This window comes from Stenella coeruleoalba (assembly GCF_951394435.1).
Source record: "Stenella coeruleoalba genome assembly, chromosome: 3".
NCBI classification, from domain to species: Eukaryota; Metazoa; Chordata; class Mammalia; order Artiodactyla; family Delphinidae; genus Stenella; species Stenella coeruleoalba.
In genome coordinates, this window is record NC_137148.1 from 35,632,879 (window position 1) to 35,658,671 (window position 25,793).

Here is a 25,793-nt window from a genome sequence, read left to right on the forward strand (position 1 = left end):
TCGATCGGTTTGTGTTTCTGTGCTTAATAAACGCCTATTACTAATATACTTTTGATCTACACTGGCTCTTGGTGTTCTTCCTTGGTGCTGGTTCCTCTCCGGGGGAGTTCGCAGGTGTGTGCGGGACCGCAACATTTGGGGGCTCGTCCGGGATCGGACAGTGGAGGTTAAAGATCTGAAACAGGGTCCCTCCCTGTCTTTGGAAGCTCCGAAGCGGAGGTTACAGATCTGAAACAGGGTCCCTCCCTTCGACGACCACGCCTGCATCTCCAACGGGTGAGTTATCAGACTTGGGTTGCCGGCAACATTTCTAAGACTCATAGGGACTTGCCGGACGCGGCTATAAGTCCGGAGTCAGGGGAGATCACGGGACGCCGTGATCCCCCGCTGGGGTTTCAACGTCGGGTTCGTTATTCTAACTTCCCGACCTTGAACTGGGACCTTCTTTTGTCAGGTCACTGGTCTTTCTATTTGCTTTCCGCTACTACTGTGTTCGCTTTTATCTTTGTTTGGATTTTGTGGTTCTCTGTTCTAACTTTTCATCCAACAGTAAGCATGGGTCAAGGTAAGAGTAAGACCCCAGCACCCTTGGGACTCGTCCTAAGTCACTTCGGAGACTTTCGGCAGGTCGCCAAGGGCTATGGAAGTCAAGTAAGTCCGGGAAAATTACGTACTTTCTGTGAACTCGAATGGCCTACATTTGGTGTGGGATGGCCATCCGAAGGTACGTTTTTCCCTTCCTACTATTGTAGCCACTGAGGCAATTGTGTTTAAGGTTCATGATGAGCAGATTCCATATATCGAGAGTTGGCGAGTTTTGGTGGAGGAGCCACCAACATAGCTAAAACCCTGGCTCCCCCCCCCCAAAACTGCACCAAAAACAAAAATAAGATTTGTTCTGCAAAACTTACTAGAGATAAAAAGGATGATTCAAACGATCCAAAAGGACTTTCAGCCCCACTCATGGAGGCCGAAGAAGAGGAAACCTTTCCTCCTGAAGTTTCCGCACCTCCCCCTCCTTATGTTTCCCCAAATGCAGATTCTAGTTCCACGGAGTCCACTCCGCGGAACCAAACAAAGAGACATCATACTCGCTCTAGGAGACAAATCAAGGAATCAGCCCAAACCATCCTCCCCTTGCGTCAGCGGCCTTCCCGACAGGGGGAAGCTCGACCCTTTCTTACATACAGGCCATTTTCTACTACTGATCTTCATCATTGGAAATTGCAAAATCCTCCCTTTTCAGAGAAACCACAGGCCTTGATTTCTCTCCTGGAGACAGTGTTTGTTACAACCCACTTGGGATGATTGTCAACAGCTGTTACAGGTTTTATTTACTACCGAGGAGAGGGAAAAGATTCGGAGGGAAGCCCGAAAACAGGTTTTGGGACCAGATGGGCGACCAACTGAGAATCTAAACCTCATTGAGACTGTCCTCCCGACAACCAGGCCAGACTGGCACCCCAATACAGAGCGGGGGTGGGGGACAGGCCCTTGCCCGTTTTCGCCAGGCTCTGTTGACAGGACTTCGGGCGGCGGCAGGGAGGCCAACTAACATGTCTAAGGTCACTGAAGTTACTCAGGGACAAATGGAGTCCCCAACAGCCTTTTTAGAGAGGCTCATGGAAACCTACCGATTATGGACTCCTATCGATCCCGAGGCCCCTGAGAATAGACGGGCTGTTAACTTGGCCTTCGTGGCCCAATCCGCCCCAGATATTAGGAAGAAATTACAAAAACTAGATGGATTTGAAGGGAAAAATTTGTCAGAATTGGTGGAAATAGCTTTAAAATTTTATAACAATCGAGATAACACCGAAATAAGACAATTGAGGCAGGTATCTAAGGTAATGGCGGCAGTCCTAAATGATAGGCCTAACGATAGGAAATGGTCAGGCTTCCAACCCAAAAGAGAGAAAAGGACCCCTGGCCCTCGTGTGCCTTTAAAGAAAGATCAATGTGCTTATTGCAAGAAAGAAGGCCACTGGAAAAATAAATGCCCAGACTTGGTGACCAAGAAAGAACAGTCACCAGCTGCCCCTAAGATTTTGGAAATAGATTCAGACTGAAGGGGTCAGGGCTCTAACCACCCCCCAACCCCGAGCCCTTGATAAACCTTAAAGTGGGGGGAAAAATCCAAGACCTTCCTCATAGACACAGGAGCCACCTTTTCGGTTTTACAAACTGACTCTGGACCAAAATTGCCCGGTACCACCCTTGTACAGGGGGCTACTGGAACCCAGCAATGCTCCTGGACTACTAACCGCAAGGTGGACTTAGGCAGACAAACAGTCACCCACTCCTTCCTGGTCATGCCTGACTGCCCATATGAAGGCCTCTTGGGACGAGACTTATTGCAGCTGTTAAAAGCCAGTATCAAGTTTGACAAAGGCGGCTTCAAATTTGCTTTCGGACCAGACAGGATACCCACAATTTTAATTACGGTCCCTTTGCAAGAAGAAGGACTGCTATTGGGGCCGGACTGCCCCCTTATTGCTGAATTAAAACAGGAATTCCCCACAGTATGGGCTGAAAACCATCCCTTTGGGGGAACGGCACATAGAGTGCCTGTGGTCATCGAACTGAAGGCGGGAGCCTGCCCCATTCAGTTACGGCAGTATCCTATGAATGACCGAGCCAGGAGGGGAATTACCCCTCACATCGAACGGCTCTTGAAGGAAGGAATCCTAGACCCCTGCCATTCCCCCATGGAATACCCCCCTTCTCCCTGTGAAGAAACCTGATAGTAATGACTATAGACCTGTTCAAGATTTGCGGGCAGTAAATGACAGGGTGGCTGACATACACCCTACGGTTCCAAATCCATATACGCTTTTAAGCCTACTTCTTCCACAACGCAAAGTGTACTCTGTGCTTGATTTGAAAGATGCCTTTTTTTCCATTCCTGTAAGCTAACCGCTATTTGCATTTGAATGGACAAATGAAAAGGGACAACCAACCCAATTGACTTGGACTCGACTACCCCAAGGATTTAAAAACTCCCCTACCCTTTTTAGTACGGCTTTACGATGTGACTTACAGCCTTTCCACAACCAATTTCCTGAGGTGACTCTTTTGCAATACGTGGATGATTTACTCTTAGCAGGGGAGACATTTAAGAAATGTTTAAAGGGGACAAAAGGACTAATAAAATTGCTACAGGAACTTGGTTATAAAATCTCTACGCGAAAAGCTCAGATTTGCCGAAATCGGGTGATTTATTTGGGGTATATTTTGAAGGACGGACAGAGACGGCTGGGGAAATCACGGACACAGGCCATATTGGCACTCCCTGAGCCTAAGACCAGGAGAGAACTCAGGGAATTCCTGGGCACAGCCGGATGCTGCCGTCTATGGATATTACGCTTTGCCGAATTGGCCAAGCCCTTATATGAAGCATTAAAAGGAACCACTATAGAGATTGGACAGAAAAGCGGGCCGCTGCCTGTAGGAACATCAAAGAGGCTTTGACCTCACCCCCAGCCCTAGCACTCCTAAATCCAAATAAACCATTTGAACTTTTCATCGACGAGCGGTCGGGAGTAGCTAGAGGGGTGCTAACCCAAAGACTAGGCCCCTGGCGCAGACCCATAGCATATCTCTCTAAACAGCTGGATCCTGTGGCCTCCGGCTGGCCACCCTGTGTAAGGCAGATAGCCGCCACTGCCTTGCTGGTGCGAGATACTAATAAACTGACTATGGGACAGAACTTAAACGTCTTTACTCCTCACGCAGTTGAAACTTTGCTGCGTATCCCACCTGAGCGCTGGCTCTCTGATGCTCAAATAGTACAATATCAGGCATTACTCCTGGACCAACCCAGGATAACTCTGGAAATTACATCAACATTGAATCCAGCAACTCTCTTGCCGACCACGGTTCAATCATCAGAAGAAAAAGATTTCCAGCCCCACGAATGCTTATCAGCCCTCCAGACCTACACTACCCTGCGATCTGATTTGACTGACATTCCACTCCAAAATCCTCAATTGACTCTTTTCACTGCCGGTAGCAGCTTAATAGATGCAGGGACGCGCAAAGCTGCAGCAGCTGTCACCACAATTTCAGAAATTCTTTGGCAACAGTCCCTTCCCGTCGGAACTTCAGCCCAACGGGCGGAACTGATTGCACTTACAAAAGTCTTACAACTGGCAAAAGACAAAACCGCTAACATATACACAGACAGCCGATATGCTTTTGCCACAACCCATGTACATGGACAGATATACCAGGAGAGGGGCCTCTTGACTGCAGAAGGTAAGACCATTAAAAATAAACAAGAAATACTGAATCTTTTGGCAGCAATATGGGAACCAAAAAGACTTGCTATAGTACATTGTCCCGGACATCAAAGAGATGAAACCCCAATAGCCAAAGGAAATAGACTCGCTGACCAGGCAGCCCGACAGGCAGCCATGGGAACTCCTACTAAGGTCCTAACTCAAAAGCCCAAGCTTACCAATTTACTTCCAGATCCATCGCTGCCTCGGTTTCCTAAATATTCCCCCAAAGATTTGGACTGGATTACAAAAAAAGGGGGTGGGGATTAACGGAGGCAGAAGGGAAGAATTGGATCCAAGATGAATAGCAGCGAGTATTCATACCGGAAACTTTGGGAAAAACATTGATTCATCGTCTACATGAAGGGACCCACCGGGGTTCCACCAAATTATATGAATTAATAAAACAACATTTTCGAATAGCAGGACTAAAGGAGAAGATACAACAGATTACAAGATGCGTGACTTGTGCTCAAGTGAACCAAGGAGCCAACATCTCACACCAGGATTTGAAGAGGTACGGGGGAAATGAGGTTGCCCGATTTTGGGAGATGGACTTTACAGAAATTAAGCCGGGAAAATATGGATATAAATATTTACTTACTGCCATAGACACTTTTTCTGGATGGGTGGAAGCCTGGCCGGTAAGACAAGAGACATCCTCAATAGTAGTAAGGAAATTGTTGCAGGAAATTTTACCAAGGTTTGGACTGCCGCTTCAGGTAGGGACAGATAATGGACAAGCGTTTACAGTGCAGGTCACACAGGGAGTTAGTAAGGCCCTGGGGATAAGATGGAAATTACACTGCGCTTATAGGCCCCAGAGCTCAGGACAGATAGAAAGAATGAATAGGACTTTGAAGGAGACATGGACAAAATTAATTACAGAGACTGGCCAAAATTGGGTAGATGTCCTCCCACTGGCCCTCTTGAGGGTCCGATGCACCCCTTATATGAAGGGATTCTCCCCTTTTGAAATTATGTTTGGTGTTCCTCCTCCTCTTCTGCCTAGGATTAGGGAAGAGCTCCATCTGCTGGCAGAGAGGGAAAATTTAATCACTTCTAGCTTTGCAACGGTTTCAAGACTTTATTAAACCTTTGTTAAAAGACGCTTTTACATCACCCCCTGCTGTACCCCATGCCTTACAGCCTGGAGGCTTGGTCTGGGTGAAAAAAACATAACCCCCAGACACTGGAGACCAAGTGGACAGGATCTCACCTCATTGTGCTGACCACCCCGACCGCAGTCAAGGTTGACGGCGTGCGGACTTGGATCCATTACAGCAGGATAAAGAAGGACCACACAGCGGGAGAGCCAGAAGGAGAACCTCCAACATGGAAAGCCCAGGCTCATCCGCAGGATCCATTGAAGCTGCGCATTATTCGCAAGTCTTGTTAATATGGGGACTATTGAAAATTTTGGGGGGAGGACCAAATGGAGGCGGAATCATATTGTTAGCAGAAGGGTACCCTTATGTCTGGGAATTGAGAGATGGAATTATGGGCCTCACTATAACTAAAAATGAAACCTCTTCAACTCGGCCCTGTTTGAGGTTCGATCTTTGTGATATTGCCGGGAACAGTCTTAGAGGTTATGGCCACAAAGGCTACGGAAGATTTGGGAGTCAACCCCATGGCTGTGACAGTGCTGAGGTAACCAAAGCCCTTAGAAATACCCAATGGTATGCTTGCCCCAGGGAGGGAAGCCCAGAATGTGCCCTGGAGGAAGAATACTATTGTGGAGCATGGGGCTGTGAAACTTTGGCCCCCTGAGTAACTAATAAGGACCCGTTGATCACCTTATGGCGGGTTCAAAGTACCACCTGCAAAAACCCAAAGGAATGTAACCCTTTGGAGTTGTGTATTAAGGAAGCAAGCTCTGAGGGATGGACAACGGGGCAAACTTGGGGAATAAGATTATATATATATGGTCCAGACCCTGGGGCTTTATTCACACTCTAACGAGTACAAAAGCCCCGAACACTAAATCCCATAGGACCAAAGAGAAATCAATACCGACCTCAGGCACCCGTTTTCAATCCAGTCACAGCCCTGAGTTCCCCCAACGAGGAGGCTAAACTGCCTCCTCCTACCCAAAGTACCCTTCTGCAGGAATCACCTCAGGACACCCTCCTTAAACAAGTAGAAGAAGTACATGTCCTCATAAACAGAACTTATCCTTTACTGGCTGAGGACTGCTGGCTTTGTTAAAAACCACAGCCCCCCTATTATGTGGGGCTAGCAATTCGGGCTTCAATAGGACAAAATGAAACTCACATCTGCAACACAATGGATGCAAGAGGGTGCTCTTGGGAAGACCCCCATGTAACTTTGGGAGATGTAAAGGGAAATGGAACATGTGTAATTCGTGAAGGGTTTAACGTGACCCTAACACCCTACCATGATATTTGTAATCATACTATAAGCATTCCCAGTGCGCCGGGTTTTGAATATATATTGCGCTCCCCCCGGGGAACTTGGTTTGCTTGTATGAAAGACATCACCCCTTGTGTAAGCTCTACTAAATTTAGCAGCATCTGTATTTTAGTTCATATTTTACCCCAGATTTATCTATTCCGAGGGACTGAAGGAAGAGCCCACCTGCTAGGGACCCGAAGATCTCATCGTGCGGTACCTATTCTGATTCCCCTGTTGATAGGACTAGGTTTTGCCGGATCCGCGGCTATAGGAACCGCGGGACTCATCACTAGCCACCAAAATTTGAGGAATTTAGAGGTTTTGATAGATGCTGACTTACGACATCTTACTGCATCTATTACAACCCTACAGGATCAGGTGGACTCCTTAGCCGAGATGGTATTACAAAATAGAAGGGGACTAGATTTACTGTTTTTAAAAGAGCGTGGGTTATGTGCAGCTCTAGGAGAAACATGCTGCTTCTATGCTAATAAGTCGGGAGTAGTGCGAGACTCCCTTGCTCTTGTGCGGAAGAATATCGAAGAAAGAGAAAAGAATCGACAGGCCTCTGAGTCTTGGTACCAAAGAATGTATACCTGGTCTCCCTGGATGACTGCTCTTCTCTCAGCTTTAGCAGGACCAGTAATCCTTTTATTCCTGGGACTCTTAGTTGGGCCCTGTATACTTAATGCTTTAGTTAAGTTTGTTAAGCAAAAAATTAGTGAAATAAAAATCTTAGCTTTAAGAAGGACATATGCTCATTTAGATACCGATGAAACAGAATCCAGGATTTGATTGATTTACAAGAAAAGGGGGGAATGTGGCGAGACACATTGTCCCAGAACTTATAGTTTAGATTGTAATGCCTGGAATCAATGGTGGAATGCTTTGGTTTGAAACTGTTTGTACTGAAATTGCTTTTATTGCTAACCGCGTGACTTAGCCTCTGGGAAAACTGAGCTTTGCTTGCCAAGCATATTGTGAACAGCAAAGTTCTGAGTTCCAGGTGGCCGACCCGAGAGGTTAAGATTAGCACGAACATCCTGTTTACCCTGGGGTATAAAACAGCACCTGTGTGAAGGCTCGGGGTCTCACCCTTCTTTTGGAAGAGGCCCCGATCGATCGGTTTGTGTTTCTGTGCTTAATAAACGCCTATTACTAATATACTTTTGATCTACACTGGCTCTTGGTGTTCTTCCTTGGTGCTGGTTCCTCTCCGGGGGAGTTCGCAGGTGTGTGCGGGACCGCAACAGTGCCCCATGTCAGCCCCGCACGCGGCGTATACTCTAGTTGAATTCCCCTTTTCTTCAGCGAGGTAAGGCGCCTGGCGCCTTGGAAAGTCCCCAAGAAACTCTGAGAAACTAGCGGTCAGCGGCCGAGAAACTTCGGGGTTGGAGGAAGGAACGGTGCTGCAGCCTACTGGACACCCACTGGGTGCAAATTCGCGTTGTGTCAGGAAAACGGCGGCCCGTTTCGCTCCTAGCGAAAACGCCAACGGAGCGCCAGACGGGCGCGAATCACGGTGCCGCGACGCTGAACCGGCTGGCCACGAACGGAGCGGTGCTAGGACCGAGAAGGCGACGGCACATAGGACCCAGGCCCACGCGAGGGAGAACAGTTCCCTTTGGTGCCTTGAGGGTGGCGGCCAAAGTGAAAGCGCCCGCTCGGCGCTGCTGGCGAAAGTGCGGCTGAGAAAACGCGGACTGGGCGGCAGGAGCCGGGCCCCGCGCAGCACCCGCGGCGAGCGGAACTGGGCGCTAGCGCGGCCGAGACCCAGCGGCGCTCCTCCGCTCCCGGGCGCAGGCGGCCCAGGGAGCTGCCGCTGAGCGCAGACAGACTCAGGAACTCGGTAGAAAACTACATGTAAATTAAAATACTACAAATGCATAAGAAATCCTAAAATGAAAATACATGTGAAAACAAAACAACAGAGCAAAACACACCGGAAAAGAATTTTTACAAGCCAATCGTTCAGAGAAACTAGCCCTACGAGAAACAAACAGCAAAACACCGTTGAAAGGGGCAGTCCTAGGATTAGATGATCGCTGTCACTCTCGCTAAATCGGTGTTTGCCACGCTCCAAAGCGCATTCCCGGGCACACTCCGACTAGCATGAGTGAAATGTGCAGCATAGCTAATGCGGAACTCTCTATTTGAAAATGGCTCAAAGCAATTGCGTTGCTGCCAGCCACCCGCTGCGAGGGATGGGGAAGGCCGCGGGGCTGCGACCCTGAGAAAGCTCCGGCTGCACTCTAGTGGAAACTACTTCTAAGAAAACGCCGGCCTAGTGCACTTGCCGGGACCGCGACCGACCAAACACTGACACAGAGCGCCTAAGGGTGCCGGGGCCCAGCAAGGGAGGCACAGCGCAGATAGCGGCGTTGTGGCCAAAGTCAAATGTCCGTTTTGGCGCTTTCGAGGGTGCTGCCACCTAGAAACTGCGGACACTGAGAACTGAGCCGTGCTCACACCGAGAAAGATGGGAGTTGCAGGTGATAAGATGAGGTGAATGAAGTGGGGTGAAATGAAATAAAATAGAAACCAGGTTTGAAACCCCCCCCCAGCAAACAAAACCGAATAAGCCATGTAAACAAAACTAAATCGAGTTTATTTCAAAACATAAGGGTAATTTAACTCAAGCTATTTCTTGTAAATACCTTTGAAAATCATTTAAAAACAAAAAACCCTTGTCTTCCTGTAACGGAATAAGATAATCACTTTAACCAATCCCCTGACCTCTGGAAACCTCCATTGTATTTAATAGCCAATCATTGTAAAGGTCAAACAACTTCCTCTTGTTTATTTTATAAGCCTCCCGGAGATGTCAAGCCTTAGAGCTTCATACGAGTTTTCAGTTTGAAATCTTCATTTTTGCGAACAGTTTGTTTCTTCCTCAATATCCAGTAAAACTCTGAGTGTTCTCTTAATTATTGTCGCTAAAAGTAGGATGGAAAGACGACCCATTAAGAATCCGGAGGCTGGTGAGTAACTGATGCTGGAACCCATTGTGCTCACTGATTTGTGACTGATCTGGGAACCCAGCTCTACTCCCTTTGTGTTGTGCTCTCCAATTCTGTTGAGGGACCTTTGTGGAAGCTTCTTGGTAAGTCACCCTGCTCTGTTCAAAAGGGGGAAAACTCGTGATTCCATGTTTTTTGAACCGCTGTTGAAAAACGGGCAGAGTTAAGTTGCCTTAGGGAATCTAAAGGCAAAGATGGGTTCTACTTGGTCCAAAACGGGAAATACAATCTTGTGCCTTTTGGGAAAATGGGTGAACTATCGGATGATTAAATTTAAACATAAAACTCTGTCTCCCTTCCTGCACCCCTTTCGTCCTCCTTCTTCCCTCCCTAATGTGCACCTGTATCACACATCAACCAGACCTCCTCAAAGACAGTAATGCCTGCTCCACAGCAAAGTTTTTTTTTTCTTTTCCTGACGCTAGCAATGCAACTTCTTAAAGATTATCATTCTTTCACAACTCTGTAGGGGGTCATAGTGACATACTGCTTGCTTTGTATGTGTTTACCTGGACAATGTATTTTTGGTGAACTTTATGTAAAATGTCAGCATGTCATTTGGTTGTAGGATTCTTTGTGTCAAAAATGTATATGACTGTGCCTTCTACTAACAGGAGGAACAGTTCTCAGAGCTTCTCAGCGTCTGTCTCCTGCGTTATAATCCCCAGTTTGACTTGCATTAAAATTCTCTTTTGCTTCTTATCTTCATTGTTAATTGAATTTCTGTAAACATTTGCTTGGCATAGTTGGCAGGATATCAGAGACACCACCAGTAGAAACCTGGAGTCTACCCCGAACTGGTGCTTGGTACCAGCCCCGGCCCTTTGAGCCCCACAGGCTTCTAGGTATTCCTCAGGTGCTTTGGTGAGTTCTCCTGATGTCTGGACATCACTGCTTTAAATGACATCCTAAATTTTACTCAAGCTATTTTTCTTGGGACTTGGAGTCCCAGGGATGTACTGACATTTCCTAGGCAAGGACCTAGGGGGAATTTTAGAGTGAACTGGCTTGGCTGGCTTTTTAAGTTTTTGGCTTAAGTTGGAAATATTGTGTATATGTGGTGTATATGTGTATATGTTGTATATATGTTTGCTAGTGAAATGAGAGACTTAGCCTGCAGCTCAAAAGAAAAGGGGCCCTTGCTCCTGCGGCCACAAGGCATTCTCAGGCAACTGGGAACCCAGCAGATGTCTGAGGGTCAGTCCTCATGACTAGCAGTGGTCCCACAGGGGATCCCACTACAACCATTAAGTAACTTCTGCTCATGGGGATGCACAATAATTATGGCTGATCACCCAGTGCTCCAGGCACTCACGGCAGTTTTAGACTGTCAGAGGGAGAAACCGAGACACACAGAAGAGTGGAACCGACCCCAGGTAACTCCTTGGGGAGCTAGGCTCAGAAGCAGCACACATGGCATTCATCACACTGCCCTGAGAAATTTGTTCAGATCATATCTAAATTAGACTACCAAATTAGTAATGGGAAAACATGCTTCAAAGGCTCTACAGCTCCCTGATGGACAGCCAGGCACTGGAACTCCAGCTGGCTTCATGTACAATTGGAACGAAGCCAACACTTGTAAGCATTATCTTAACTCTTAAATGGCCAGGATAGAGCTCTTCTGACATTCCAAAACTGTTTTTTCCATAAGCAGAGAAAGCCAGCTTGATAAAACATGTTTCCAAAATTCTGACTCAGAGAATAGAAGTATTTCTAGGGGAAACCTTGGATTTATAATACTTATCATGCCCTTGAAATTTAAACACAGTGCTCATCGCCTGAGACTACAGCTCTGGCTAAATTAGAACTTAAAACTGAGAGAATAAAAGGGAAAAGAAACCTTTTTAAACTCAAGCAGCAAAACTATGAGATCTCTGTGTCTTTCTGGATATTCATATGTCTGTGTGTATGTTATATATATAATATGTGTCTACCTTCGGATGGTGTTATCGAAATTAATTAGTTAAAGAGCTGACTTAAAAATAAGCACTTACAAATCAAATATTTCTAAATATAACATAAACTAGCCCAAAATTTTTAAAGAATCACATGATCTAGGATTTTTAATGAATAAAAATAAGATTAAGTTGATGGTTTAATTGCTATAGACATGTACTTAGAGTCATCAACATTAAGTATAGTACTTTTAATGTACTATACAATATACTATACTAAACCTAGGTTTACTGAAAATCAGTAAGCTCATGTTATCTCTGTTATAAAATTGGTCAACAATAAAATTAACTTGGTATGATATTTTCATGAGTAATGAAATAGAGATAAATAAGATAAAAGTTTTTGGGTGAGCTCTTTAGAAATAATTATGTTTTATATCTGCCTAAAAACAGTTTCTCCAGGTATTTGGTAACTTGAAGCTTTAGAGTTCTGCTAAATTAAGTTAAATGATGGAAATTCATTGAATGTCTAGATCTTTTTTTTTCTGGCCTCGCTTCCCTGCTTGTGGGATCTTGGTTTCCCCACCAGGGATCCAACCTGGGTCCATGGCAGTGAAAGCCGGAGTCTTAACCACTGGACCGCCAGGGAATTCCCTCTAGATCATTTTTTAATAAGATAAAATACTGAACATTAATTGCTAAAGGAATTTGTTTACCTACTTTTGACCTCTTATTACCGAGACACAGAATACGTTCCAGACTATTAATAAATATCTTTTCTGCTTTATTGTAAGATTGTGTTATGAAGTGGTGTGTTTGTAGAAATTAATTTAAATCTAAAAACAGGAACCCTGGATAACCCGAAAGTGGAGGCGGCGGGCGTGAGGGGGGTTGGGGGCGGCGCGCTGGAGCCGGCGTGTCAGCAGCAGCCGTGGCCCGCGGCTTTCTGTGCTGCGCGCGGGCCCCGGCCGCCTGCGCCTCGTCCGGCCACCCGGGCCGCAGCTGACCCGCCGCAGCTCGAAGCGCCACGCCGGCCAGGCCAGCCCCGCCTCGCCCTTCCTGCGCCTCTCCTTCCGCTCCTCCTCCTCCTCCTGCCAAAGGGCCGACGGACTGCAGCCGCCTTGCTTGGCCGCTCGAGGCCGCCCCGATGCCCGAACCAGGCGTCAGGATGAACGGCTTCTCGCCGGGAGAGCTGTGCTGGCTCTTCTGCTGCCCGCCCTGCCCGAGCCGCATCGCCGCCAAGCTGGCCTTCCTGCGGCCCGAGCCCACCTACACGGTGCTGGCGCCCGAGCAGCGCGGCCCCCAGCCGGCGCAGCAGCCTAGCCCGCGCAGCAGCGGCCCGAGGAGGGCACGGGGCCCGGCGCTTGCAGCCTGCACCTGAGCTAGCGCGCCGACTGGCAGTACTCGCGGCGCAAGCTGGACGCCGTCGAGGTCTTCTCACGCACGGCCCGGGATAACCGGTTCGGCTGCATGTTCGTGCGCTGCGCGCCCTCCAGCGGCTACACGCAGCTCTTCTCCCACGGCAGTGCCGTGGACCTGGGCCAGACGTGTAGCTCCTTGTGATACATCGGCCTCCGCTCGCGCATCAACTGCAACATCTTCTCCTACGACTACTGCGGCTACGGCGCGTCAGCTCGGGCAAGCCCTCTGAAAAGAACCTCTACGTTGCTATCGACGCCACGTGGCAGGCGCTGCGCACCTGGTATGGCGTAAGTGCTGAGAACATCATCCTGTATGGTCAGAGCTTTGGGACCGTCCCCACTGTACACCTGGCCTCCGGGTATGAGTGTGCAGCCGTAATTCTCCGTTCGCCTCTGATGCCTGGATTGCGTGTGGCTTTTCCCAATACCAGGAAAACATAGTGCTTTGATGCTTTCCCCAGCATTGACAAGATATCTAAAGTCACCTCTCCCGTGTTGGTCATTCACGGTACAAAGGACGAGGTCATCGATTTCTCCCATGGCCTGGCCATGTATGAACGCTGTTCCCGGGCCGTGGAGCCCCTCTGGGTCAAAGACATAATGACATAGAGCTTTATGCACAATACCTGGAAAGACTAAAACAGTTCATATCTCACGAACTTCCTAATTCCTCAGAATGACTTGATTTTATCTCATCTACAAGAGTCCTCTGTTTTGCACATCCTTTAACTGGATAGCTGTCATGGCGTGGTAATCACGAGGAAGTGCCCAGCTTTCCAGGCATCCTAATCAGTCAAAGAGCTGAGGACATCTTGGTCTTTTGTATCTAGAGGTTCTGCCAACTCACACATGTTAAACTGATTGTGATTTCCAGCTTCATTGCTTTGCAGAATGGGAATGAGAGCTGAGTGGGGGGACCGTTTTCTCATGCTGTAAAAAGGATGCTCACATCCCTTTCTCTACCTAACCCATCACAGTAGGATTCATTTCTGCAGGACTCAACCTCTCTCCATCCTCATTCTCAGTATTTGACCTGCAGCTCTCTTTCAGCCCCTGCATTCAGGGGCCCAATCCACTTGTGAAACTGTGATAGTGTAACTGGAAACCATTGTGATGAAAATTCCTTCGTTAATTTTTGTTAACATGCCGATCTTTCCGCCAATCAATTAAAGGGTAATTTACTGGAACTGTTGTGAACAGCTTCATCAACTGGAACATATAAACATAATATTTATAATTATTATAAATTATATTCTTAAGAATATTCTGGAATATTCTTTTTTTTGGAATATTCTTAAACAAAAGGAAACTGGTTGGGTTTTTTTTAATATATTTATTTATTTATTCTTGGCTGCATTGGGTCTTTGTTGCTGCACACAGGCTTTCTCTAGTTGTGGCGAGCGGGGGTACTCTTCTTCTTTTTTTTGCGGTACACGGGCCTCTCACTGTTGTGGCCTCTCCCATTGCGGAGCACAGGCTCCGGACGCCCAGGCTCAGAGGCCATGGCTCACGGGCCCGCTCCGCGGCATGTGGGATCCTCCCGGACCGGGGCACGAACCTATGTCTCCTGCAGCGGCAGGTGGACTCCCAACCACTGTGCCACCAGGGAAGCCCCTCGGGGGTACTCTTTGTTGCGGTGCGTGGGCTTCTCATTGTGGTGGCTTCTCTTGTTGTGGAGCACAGGCTCTAGCCGTGCAGGCTTCAGTAGTTGCGGCACACAGGCTCAGTAGTTGTGGCTTGTGGGCTGTAAAGCGCAAGCTCAGTAGTTGGAGCACACGGGCTTAGTTAGAACGCAAGCTCAATAGTGGCACACAGGCTTAGTTGCTCCGCAGCATGTGGGATCTTCCCAGACCAGGGCTCGAACCCGTGTCCCCTGCATTGGCAGGAAGATTCTTAACCACTGTGCTTCCAGGGAAGCCCTGGGTTTTTTTTTTAAGAGTAAACTTACTACTAGTCCACAGAGTTTTAATATTTCGTTCATCTGGTTGGTCTAACAAAGAACCTAGCCGACTGTCCTTCTGTAAAGTCCTCCTTGTAGGCTTTTTTAAAGTACTGTACATATTTGCAATTACATTGTGCATAGATTCTTAATGGGTAGTTTTCTTTTGTCAGTCTACAACAACAAACTGCAAATTCCTTGTTTGTAATGTAAATGATTGCCTACATTTTGTTAATATGTTTTCATTTTTTAATTTTTATTTTGTTATTTTTTGGCTGCATTGGGTCTTCGTTGCTGCGTGTGGGCTTTCTCTAGTTGCAGACAGCGGGGGCTATTCTTTGTTGCGGTGCATGGGCTTCTCATAGTGATGGCTTCTCTTGTTGCAGAGCATGGGCTCTAAGTGCACAGGCTTCAGTAGTTGTGGCATGTAGGCTCAGTAGTTGTGGCTCACAGGCTCTAGAGCACAGGCGCAGCAGTTGTGGCACACGGGCTTAGCTGCTTCATGGCATGTGGGGTCTTTCTGGACCAGGGCTCGAACCTGCATCTGCTGCACTGGCAGGCAGATTCTTAACCACTGCGCCACCAGGGAAGTCCCTGTTAGTATGTTTTTATTCCTATGTTTTCTATTAAAAATTTAATAACACTTCCAAGACAAAAAATTACAAGTTTATGCTTTGAAAAATTTATGTAATTAAAATTTCACTAAACTAATCTTTCTAGTATAGGAGTTATTTGGGTTTTCACACTGGAGTTGCTCCAGTAAGCATCAGAAGTGTAAGATGCTTAAAATTGCTACACTACTTGATTGGTTGGAGGTTTGGGTTTGAGGGTTCTTTGGTTTTATTTAAAAAATTTGTTTCCAAATTTAAAAGCATTAAATGTACTGTAAGCCTCCGATCGTTGTACAGGTGAATTGCGGTTGGCTGCCAGTTTGTGTACTGTTGCTTGGATGCAGCACAGCCGTTGGTGATGGAATGAAGGATGCATGGATCAGAAAAAAAAAATTTAATAAAAGAAATTTTAAAAAAGGAACCCTGTAAAAAGAGTTTTATACATGGTCAGGAAAGACTAAGAATAGACTGAATTTAATCAAGTGAATGAATTTTGATAGTAAAGTTGTACAAAACTAGAAATTGTTTTCTTACTCTGTTAAGAGAAAAAAGTTTTCTTGAAATATCAATCTCTTTTGATAAATAGCTTGTAAAGTTTCTTTACTAACTCTTAAGCAATCTCTTGTAACTTTCTGTATTTGCCTTTGAAATTTTTTATTGTCCCTTCGGTTAAATGACTATTGTTTCACAGCGACTATGATCCTACTTAGCCAAACGTTTGAAACCTTTTGGTTTTTTTGTTTGTTTGTTTGTTTTTTACCTTTTGGTTTTTTAAGGAACCTCCGTACTGTTCTCCATAGTGGCTGTACCAATTCACATTCCCACCAGCAGTGCAAGAGTGTTCCCTTTTCTCCACACCCTCTCCAGCATTTATTGTTTCTAGATTTTTTGATGATGGCCATTCTGACTGGTGTGAGATGGTATCTCATTGTAGTTTTGATTTGCATTTCTCTAATGATTAATGATGTTGAGCATTCTTTCATGTGTTTGTTGGCAGTCTGTATATCTTCTTTGGAGAAATGTCTATTTAGGTCTTCTGCCCATTTTTGGATTCGGTTGTTTGTATTTTTGATACTGAGCCCCATGAGCTGCTTGTATATTTTGGAGATTAATCCTTTGTCAGTTGCTTCATTTGCAAATATTTTCTCCCATTCTGAGGGTTGTCTTTTGGTCTTGTTTATGGTTTCCTTTGCTGTGCAAAAGCTTTGAAGTTTCATTAGGTCCCATTTGCTTATTTTTGTTTTTATTTCCATTTCTCTAGGAGGTGGGTCAAAAAGGATCTTGCTGTGAAAACTACAAATAGAACTACCATATGACCCAGCAATCCCACTACTGGGCGTATACCCTGAGAAAACCATAATTCAAAAAGAGTCATGTACCACAGTGTTCATTGCAGCTCTATTTACAATAGCCAGGAGATGGAAACAACCTAAGTGTCCATCATCGGATGAATGGATAAAGAAGATGTGGCACATATATACAATGGAATATTACTTAGCCATAAAAAGAAACGAAATTGAGCTAATTGTAATGAGGTGGATGGACCTAGAGTCTGTCATACAGAGTGAAGTAAGTCAGAAAGAGAAAGACAAATACCATATGCTAAACCATATATATGGAATTTAAGAAAAAAAATGTCACAAAGAACCTAGGGGTAAGACAGGAATAGACACAGACCTACTAGAGAATGGACTTGAGGATATGAGGAGGGGGAAGGGTAAGCTGGGACAAAGTGAGAGAGTGGCATGGACATATATACACTACCAAACGTAAGGTAGATAGCTAGTGGGAAGCAGCCGCATAGCACAGGGAGATCAGCTCCGTGCTCTGTGACCACCCAGAGGGGTGGGATAGGGAGGGTGGGAGGGAGGGAGACACAAGAGGGAAGATATATAGGAACATATGTATATGTATAACTGATTCACTTTGCTATACAGCAGAAACTAACACACCATTGTAAAGCAATTATACTCCAATAAAGATGTTAAAAAAAAAAACAAAAACCTTTTGGTGTCTTTGACAAATTTCCTCAAATCAAATTCTAAATGTTCTTTTGACCTCTAGTTAACTTCGGAATGTTTCAGAGGGTCCCTGAACACCTCAAAGAGAGATATTAAACTAATTAGCCTTTTTTGGTATGTTAAATTACATGGGAAATATTGTCAAATAAGTAATGATAAACCTTCTTAGAAGGTTCTAATGTTCTAGAAATTATATGAACTCCCTAAAATTTGAAATGTTGTGGTATGTTCTCAGTCATATTTCTAGTTATTATTTTAAAGTGTTGTATGTCACAGAAATAGCCAAATTTCCTTAACAACTGCATTGTAATCAGGTCTTTAACCATGTTTTTTAAGTGTTTTGTCACTTATAGAGTTGTCTTACTTTGATGCTTTTACAAAAATGTTTGTAGATGACTTGCTTTTATGCTCTGAAACTAAATTTGATTCCGTAGCAAAAGGACTTCCACCTTGTATGGGGGCTATTTCACTCTTACATAAGACTATTGAAGAAATAGCAATGGGGGTGTTCTTTATTTATGCTCCACACTCAGTTGAGTCCTTCTAAACTCTCACCACACTCAGCACTTCTGTAAACCGACTAGTTTCTTATGAAGTATTGTTGCTTTCTGTAATAACCTTAAGCCTGCAACTTTGCTTCCAGAACTACAGGAAGAAGACAATCACGACTGCATTTATTAACAGATTATCTTCTTGTTCCCGGGAATGACAAGAAGCTCCTATTGATAAGGCTAATCTAATTTGATTTACAGATGGGTTCTACTTAAAGGATAAGCAGGGGCATTATAGAGTTGGATATGCAATAACATTCACAGTGAACATAAGTGAAAGCTCTTATTTACCAGAAAAAGTCAGCACAACAAGCTGAATTAATTGCCCTAACCTTAGCTTTTCAACTTGCTAAAGACCAGCTAGCAAATATTTATACTGACAGTTGCAATGCCTTCTGGAGTGGCACACAACTTTGGAATGCTATGGGAACCATGAGGTTTTCAACCTCTTCAGGACAACCTAAAAAATGAAAAACAGATTGCAATTATTAACTGCTATACAACTGCCAAAAAACCAGTTAGCAATTATTGACACCAGGACATTCCAAACCGACACTACGGAAGCTAAAGGAGATCAGCTTGCTGATGCTGCAGCCAAACACGCAGCTTTAAATACTCACGCCATAAAGCCTTGAAATTTTCTGTCCACTGCTCTCTGTTAACCGTGCTAATCCAGTAAAAGATGTCATCTATAAGCTCAAGAAATTGCTACTAAAGAAAACAAACAGATACGGTAACAAAAACGGGGAATTTTGACCCCACCACACAAATATGGTTTGGACCTAATTTTTTTAAAAAAAGCTGTAAGCGTCTGTTGGAGCACGATTGTCTATCAGCCTTTGCCAGGCATTCTACTAGCATAACTCCTAAAAAGGAAAGAAAGAACTGGGGTAATAAGACTGAGGGACATGATGGATCCAGAGCAAATAAGCAAAGACCCTGTTATTGGGGGAACAAATATTTGATCACCTAATGCTATCTAAAGATTAATGATCAAAAGGGGAAAGTGAAAAAGGAAATTATATTTTAAGACAGGTAAAGAAAAGTTAAGCATAAAATTCTCTCTTCTCTCTTCACTTGAGCCTCCTCCCTCCCTAATGCATCTGCATCACATATTAACCAGACCTCCTCAAAGATGGGAATGCCTGCTGCTCCACAGCAAAGATCAATTTGTTCCTTTCTTCCGATGCTAGCAATGTGACTTCTTAAAGATTAGCATTCTTTCCAACTCTGTAGGTGGTCATTGAGACTTACTGCTCAATTCGTTTGTGTTTACCTAGACTGTGTATCTTTGGTAGACTTTATGTAAAACGTCAGTATGTCATTTTGATGAAGGAGCCTTGGTTTCAAAAATGTAAATGACTGTGTCTTTGCTAACAGTAGGACCAGTTATCAGAGCTTCAGACAGCCTGTCTCCCACGTTATGATCCTCAGTTTGACTCAAATAAAATTGCCTTTTTTCTTCTTAACTTAATTGTTAACTGAATTTTCATCAACAATTGTAATTATTGTGGCCACTTCGGGGAACTTTTACATGAGACCACTTTCAGGGTTCCCAGAAAAACAGAGAGAATCCCAAAAACTCTGGAGGCAATAGAATTCATTCTTTCATTTGTATGCAGAAGCTACCTAAAGACAAAATGATTCCATAAATAGCTTCACTAAAAGAATCTTTATAATGGAAAAAAAAAAACATTAGTAGAAAGCTTTAGCCATCTAAACGGGTAACATTAACTTAATGCATCTCCCAGCATCACTGTTTTGAATCAGCTAGTCTTTTGAGTTTTGTATTATTGCACCTGACGCATAGTTAAAAATTTAAAATAAAATCTACAATATCTACAAATCTACAATCTGTGTATGTCTATTTGTGTAAATCTGTTACTGTGTATCTAAAGGTTTATGTATATGTAAGTATGTATGTTATGTATGTGTGATATGTTTAAAGATCTCTAATTGGCAAAAGAAAAATAAGTAATTATATAAATTATGTCATGAACTCTCAGAATTATAGAAACTAACCCAAAAGGTTTTTCAAGCTCATATGTCCTGGAATAATCTTTGGTAAATATAGGCTACTTTAAGTTTTTAGGTTTCAGTAAAATGCCCATGTCTTCAGAATTGTAAAGATTACTATAAAGCAAACATAAAACTTTATCTACATGAGCTTACTGGTCAAATAAGCTCATGCTATCTCTAACAAAATTTGTCAGCAAGAAAAATAACCTAAGATGACAGTTAAATGTCTAATATCAAATCCAAACATATACATAATTCACAGCAATGTAAGTAGCTATAAGTAACATAAATGTTTATACAAAGTTAAATGATGGATGTTCCTTGAATATCTAAATCATTTCCAAATAAGCTAATATACTGAAAATTAATTACTTAAAGGTGTACATAAAACAATACAAAATTTTAAAACTTCAGTACCTTTAATGAAGAACGGTAAATGAATGTACAATCCACCATGCTTCAAAATAACTAGAGCCAACCAAACCGTTTAGGCCGCCTAAGCAAAATTAAATCTACGTTATCTCATAAACATAAGCAACACTTAAATTTGTTATTTCTTGAAAATGCCTCTGATAGGAATTAAAGAATGTCATTCTTTGGAAATGGAACAAGGTAATCACTTATAATCAAACCGCGCAGTCTGGACACCCCCAAAGTAATTACCAAAATTTCAAAGGTTAAAAAAAGGTCCTTATTTTCACCGTAATCACATCTAGGCAAACGCGTTCTGTGAGAGAAAACCCTCGGGCTCAGAACAACCGCGGAAAGTGCCAACGGGAACAGGGGCTCCGTGCCACCCCCAAGGGATACGACTATGAGATAGGCGTGGGAAGGCGGGGCTGCGGCGATGCTAGGACCCAGTTAGCTCCTGGCCGAATTTAGGGGTTCTGCAGCGGAGAGCTTCGCCACGCCCCGCACTCCGATGGAACTAGAGAGTGAGAAACCAGCGGTTTCGGTGCAGCTTACCGCTTTTGCCAAGGAAAACACCCGGGGCTGCTCAAGTAGCTGTGCTGCCGGCGAGAAAGAGTCAACCCGCCTGCGGCCCAGAAACACGACCGGGTTTGGCGCGCTCCTTAGGAAACAGTTCCGGATGGACGGGGAAACCGCCCTCCCGGTGCACCAATCAGAGGCTCGACCCGGAAAACAGTCCCCGGACGCGTAAAAGTACCGGGAAGGAGCGAGCGCCCGCAGGAGGCGACTACCGCTGTTGCCAGCCGGCGAGCAATCTCCGGCTCCGCAACACGGGCGGTACTGCCACGGGCAAACGACCAGCTGGGCGAAATAGCGGATATATCAGTATTTTTTTTCCCTACGCTCAATGTCCAACAAGCAAGTTGAAAGTGCTAAGCGACCGGAACTGCAACGAGAAACTCAAGGGGAAGGAGAAGCAAACATTGATAACGAACTCGGAAGTTAGGTCTTACTGCATTTTTATTCCATGCAAGAGGGCAGGTTTTGTAACCCAGAATCTTTTCACGGGGCAAGTGCCCAAAACTCCGGCTGCAATCTCAGGGTTCCTAGCCGCCGAAGATGGACCTGCAGCAGCCGCAGCTCAAGGTGCGCAGGGTGCGACCAAACCGCTCCAAGCAGCCCGAGAGGGGACGCTCGTGGCTCCACCAAGCGGGGACCGGAGGAGGGCGGCTCTCAGAAGGGGGCCCGCTGTCAGGAGTCTCGATGTCCTGCTGTCTGTCGCCGCCGGGTCTGGCAGGCCTGACCAAGGGAAGCTGCTGGAGCACGGGGCCGTCGAGTTCCTCGGCCGGGTCCCTCTCTCCTGCGGGGGTCAGCTGGGCTGGGCTTGGTTCCAAGGTGCTCGGGGCTCTGGGGCCGAGTCTTGTCTTGGCGCTCCCGTCTGAGCCTAATTCAGCTCCAGCACAGGAGAGTGCTGCATACAAAGTAGCTGCATGTGATGGAGAAATGCCAGAATTTCCCATTTGGACTCAGAACCGAGAGACAGTGCTCACGGAGGCAGGGGTCCTGGAATTCTGTTCTTCTCTATTCGTAACTGGGTATGGGAACCCCAGTGCTTTCCCCTCCCACTCAGACCATGCCTTCCAAACCCTGGTGCTACGGCCACCAGCCTGTCCAGAGCTGAGGACCCCATACTATAATGATAACCTCTGGGATGTATTTTCAAAATAATGCATCCATTCTATTTCTAAGGACTGCATACGTTTAGACTGTGCGGATGCATCATGATTTATTTTTCTTAGTCCTTTACTGAAAAACACGTTTGTTTTTAAATATTTCTTGCTTATACAAGAAACGAAATTTCCAGTCAAAAGAGTATTGATATTGAAATGTTTAATGCATGTTGCCATATTACGATTCTAAAGATCCTATCAAATTCATTCCTACCAGTAGTGTTTGGGAGTTACTAGTTCACCAACGTCGGTTATAATGAAAAGTTTCACATATTAGCATATATTAGTCTAAATTATATCTCATTGTTTTAATTTGCATTTTTTAAAAATTTAATGAGCCCAGTCACATCTCTCTTATTTGTTTGAAAGAAATTTTTCTATTTATGGAATTTAACCTTTTGTAAAAAATTTAAATTATTCCCCCACTTCTTCTTGATCTTTTAACTTTTATTAGGGTTTTTATTTTTTTAAGGGGAGAGAGAGCAAAGATTAACATTTGTGTTCATCTTTTTCTTTTTACGCTCTGAATTTACATTCAGTTTTGTTTGGACAACTGGGAACAGAAGCCCAGGGCAAGGACAACAAGTGGTAAAATGCTAAAGAATAAGAAAACCATATCATTAACTTTGAACTCCTGAGGTAGGAGCTGTGCAAAGTACTTCACATCCTCAGTGGGAAATTATGGCTCAGAGAGTTGCCTCATCTATCTTTACAAAGTTGCAAGAAAGTAAGATGTGAGGAAATAGAATAAAACATCCTTAAATGACTACAGTGTCGCCTGCCAAACACACAGTTGCCAAATTCCCCCTCCATTCACATTTTTTTTTCCTTGACCCATAATGTTTTCAGAGTAAAAGTATTACAAAAGGGACTTCCCTGGTGGCGCAGTGGTTACAAATATGCCTGCCAAGGCAGGGGACATGGGTTCGATCCCTGGTCTGGGAAGATCCCACATGCCACGGAGCAACTAAGCCCATGTGCCACAACTACTGAGCCCGTGTGCCACAACTACTGAAGCCCATGGGCCTAGAGCCCGTGCTCCACAACAAGAGAAGCCACCACAATGAGAAGCCCGAGCACCGCAACAAAGAGTAGCCCCTGCTTGCCGCAACTAGAGAAAGCCCGCGCACAGCAATGAAGACCCAAAGCAGCCAAAAATAAATAAAATAAAATAAATAAATTTTTTAAAATGTTACAGAATACTTAGAGGTTTTCCTTTTTTTCCCCCATTAGAAACATGATATTGAGCAACAGAGTAATCCTAATCTTTTGTTAAAGACACATTTTCCCAAATGGTGCATACATTTACATTTATTACTTGTTTACAATAATGCATTAAACTGACAAATCTACCACTCAAAAAAAATTATGAATTGACACAGTCTAATTTTCAACAGTTACCACATCAGAGACACATGATATTCGGTTCCTATTGTTCAATTTCTTTCATCACAGCCTGTGGATGAAAAATCTTGCCTACCCTAAGAGCAAACAAAGGATGCTGGGGCCGTCAAGCCAACAGGCACTACAGCCACCCCAGACGGTGAGTCCTGAGGGAACTCAAGATGGGAAAGAACAGGATACTGGCCTTAGATAGCTAAGGTGCACATCAAAGAAATGTTTCCAATGAGCCCCAACTCTTGCATCTTCCATACATAGAAAAGCGCTAAATTCACTAACTTGAGAAATCGGTTTTCTAAAAATTAACAGTAATCTTGTGATGTTCCGACTACCTGGTTTTCGTTGCAAAACTCATATATCCTGGCTCTTTCCTTACTTCTCTGGCGCGGTCCCTCAGAGCTATTTGAGAGGCTGCCTCTCCAGCTTGAAGTCCTCAGAAAGTCCACTGAATAAAACATAATTCTCAACTTTTATGTTGTGCATTTTTTTCAGTCTACAAGCTCCATTTACATGCTATTTTTTTCTTGCCTTCTCCCTGTTCTACACTATTTACTCTCAACCCTTCTCTTTCATATTCTCAAACCTTCCTATACTCTGATCTTAAATTTAAAATTTTTTTCCTGGAATTTTCTTTTCTTTGTGCTAGCTTGTTCTTGTTCCTAGGATTCCAAAGTTTAGCAGCCTTCTGGTTTCTCTTTGTCCGCTGTTTCTATCTATTCCACAAGCCTATTCTGTTGAGCCTTCCCATCCCGTGTGAGTAAAACCAGAGGCATTGTCCAATGAATGGTCTCAGCGGAAGTCTCAGGGCTCCTAGGAGCGCAGACGGCGGAGGCACAGGCTCCGCTTCCAGCAGCACTGGGCCGGGTGATGGTGTCTTCTTGCGGGCAGGAGCTGAGCTATGAGGCTTGGAAGGGTCCACACCAGGAGAGATCTCAGGCTCCAGTGCTCAGCCCCCGGAGCCGGGCGACCCCGCCTGGAAAGGTTCTGAGATCCGTCATCAACGGGTCTCCGCGGCGTCCGCCTCTCCTGGGGTCGCCTCTTATGGATCCTTACGGGTCGCAGGGGTCGGCCCCAGGCCGTCTCTGCGCCCCGCCACTGGATGCGCTGCGATCTGGGTCTGTGTCGCCGACAGTTGCAATGCACAAGCCCAGAGACTGGAAAGCAATTCTCACTGGAGGTCCCAAGAGAGCTGGCTCACCGTGGGATAGGATCAGAAGCCGAAACCCCAATCCTCCTGGTTCCCACATCCCAGACCATCCTTTAGGCGTCCCCTCCACGGCCATTCCCCTGGGCAGAGGGACCTTGCGCTTCAGTCTCTACTCCAGCACTGGTAGCATGGTGCTCTGTGTCAGCTGGTCTGAGAGCTACGTGCTGGAATAGAACTTCCCGGTGGTGAGCAGCGGGCCTGGGGTTGCGCAAAAGAGTCGCCAGCGCCAAAGACGCCCCCAGCCTAAAGATCGACAGATTCTGGACCCCTCCCGAGCCACCTCTCTTGGGATCACCTGGATTTAAACTGCAAACTGCTTTCCAGTCTCTGCGAGCCTCTGCGTTAGGGTTCAGAAACCAGACCATCTCCAGGCGGAGCGCAGAGCCGCCAGCCCAGGACGGGATGCCCGCGACCCACCAGGAGCCAGAGGAGCCCCCGGGAGAGGTGGCCGCCGATGACGAGGAGCTCCGCAGCCACAGCCAGGCAGCCTCCCTCAGCAGGTGACGCTGCTTCCTAGGATGAACGAGTGGAGCCCTAGCACCCTGACGGCGGGAACCCCTCGGAGCATCGCCTGGCCCCTGCCCCGGGAGCCACCACCGCACGTCCCAGTGCTGGTAGCAGCGGATCCGACGAGCTGAGACCTGTAAGAATACGGGCTGCCTCCATCTTCAGCACTTAGGAGCGTGAGATTTCCGCTGAAACCCTTCATTGGGTGGTCCTCGGCTATGGAAGTTGCAGCAACATCCCTCCGTTTGCTCACACGATGAGCGACATTGTGTCTTCAAACCATGTGTACCCATTTTTTCTGCTCTTTTAATAAAATTGTCCATAAATGCGAAATTCTTCTTTCTCAGGTCTATTCCTAC

General features: G+C 45.4%; 1 pseudogene across 1 annotated transcript; it reads left to right on the plus strand.

Annotated features, from left to right (window-relative positions):
- LOC307184787 (alpha/beta hydrolase domain-containing protein 17C-like) lies at window positions 1–15,620 on the plus strand (annotated as a pseudogene). Its single transcript, XR_013831739.1, has 2 exons — window positions 1–276; window positions 5,430–15,620. The product of XR_013831739.1 is annotated as an alpha/beta hydrolase domain-containing protein 17C-like (transcript).
- The last annotated feature ends 10,173 nt before the right edge of the window (window positions 15,621–25,793 follow it).